Raw genomic sequence first — 1,841 nt, 5'->3', positions numbered from 1 at the left:
AAGATGGTGTTGCAGCGAACGAAAAAGATTGTAATCAGATGGTGCCATATCTCGAGAATATGGTTGGTCGGGGAGAACTTCCCAACCCAACTACATAATCTTGTGTTGCGTCAAACGTGCCACATGTGGACGTGCTTTGTCGTGGAGAAGAAGAACACCTTTCCGATTGACGAGTGAAGGGCGTTTCTGATGAAGGACTTGATTTAAACGTTCCAGTTGCTGACTATAGATCTCTGCATCGACAGTTCGCTGTGGATTGAGAAGTTCGAAATGAACTACTCCTTTGGTGTCCCACCGAATACAAAGCATCACTTTGTGCTGATGGAGTCCAGGTTTTGGGGTCGGAAGAGGTTTTGTCTATGACTGAGCCATCGTTTTTGACGTTAAATATTCGCATAGAGAATCCATTTTTCATCACAGGTGACAATTCTGTCCAAAAATGGTTCACGCGCCAGAAACGACGAAGTAACGTTCACACGTTGGAAACGATGATCATCGGAGAGTTCGTGAGGCACCCAAACACCTTCTTTATGGAGTTTTCCCATATTCATTTGATGTTTACGTATTGTTTCATGAGAGATATATACAATTTCAGGGTCATTTCACGAGTATGTTGCCTTGGGTTAGACTTAACAAGTATCTTCAGAACATCAATATCAATTCCAATATCTCGGCTCCTGCCATCACGGTTTTTAAGGCTAAAGTCACCTGAATGAAATTTGCTGAACCATCGTTGACACTTACGAACGTTGAAAACATTTCCATAAAATCCTTTTATATACTTTGTGACCACAGAGGCGTTGTTTCCCTTCTCGTATTCAAACAGCATTACATACCGAATGTGTGTCTCGTCGTATGCCATCATTATAAGGGATTAGAATATACTAAACTTTACACATTATATAGGCTACACTAATGTGATGTTTAGGCGGTTCGTTTAACTATTATATTATACGTTGTTGTTGGTTTTTTTTTGGGGGGGGGTAGTAATGAAAGTGTTCCAAAACGCGACATTAATTTTTTGACGACCTAATATATATATATATATGAAGCTGCTAATAGATGGCGGTAGCTTTGAATATAAGTAAGATAATACTGTAAATAGTATAGCATCTTAAAGTTATTAGATCTATTGAATCAGTAGATAACATTAGATGTGATCTTCAATCGTTGACAATAATTATGTATTTGTATGACGTAACTGATATAGAATCTAATAATAATGAAAATTACCTTTTTCCGAAGATTGAGTTACACTAAATTGCCAGTAGAGAGCAGCAGTTGTGACTATAAAATATTCAAATTGAGACCGGGACGTTTCTGTTTATATATTTGATGTGAGGAATAGGTTTTTAAAATATAGAAATACTTGCATATTCGAATATTGGAAATAACGATCAAAAAGTCTTACATGTTCATGTGGCATACGTTTAGAAGTAATTTTAACCCATTTGTAACAACAACAACAGCAACACGTTGCATAACTGTAACAGTTCTTAAGAAATATTGAATAGATTTACTCTATGAAAAAATTTTACTTATCTTTATATGGCAGTGATAGTCTGGATAGAAATAAAACGTTTGGACAACAACAGTAAGTTAAAGACTGTGTTATATGTGAATGCTAAAAAAATGTTCAGTCACACTCTCTGTATAATCCGTTAACATATAACACATCAATTCTTACATTGATTGTACCGTTATTTTTACGTCAACTCAATGAATCCATTGATTGTACCGTTATTTTTACATCAACTCAATGAATCCATTGACTGTACCGTTATTTTTACATCAACTCAATGAATCCATTGACTGTACCGTTATTTTTCCATCAACTCAAT

General features: G+C 35.7%; 1 protein-coding gene across 1 annotated transcript in view; it reads right to left on the bottom strand.

The window, feature by feature from the left end:
- The window catches only part of LOC106470797 (vesicular glutamate transporter 1-like), a gene marked incomplete at its 5' end in the record, with an annotated part of 35,463 nt that overhangs the window by 1,262 nt on the left and 32,360 nt on the right, over window positions 1-1,841 (bottom strand). The gene's annotated exons all lie outside the window — the stretch shown is intronic.

Source organism: Limulus polyphemus, unplaced genomic scaffold (genome assembly GCF_000517525.1).
Source record: "Limulus polyphemus unplaced genomic scaffold, Limulus_polyphemus-2.1.2 Scaffold4223, whole genome shotgun sequence".
NCBI classification, from domain to species: Eukaryota; Metazoa; Arthropoda; class Merostomata; order Xiphosura; family Limulidae; genus Limulus; species Limulus polyphemus.
This window is presented reverse-complemented; position numbering and strand designations above follow the sequence as displayed.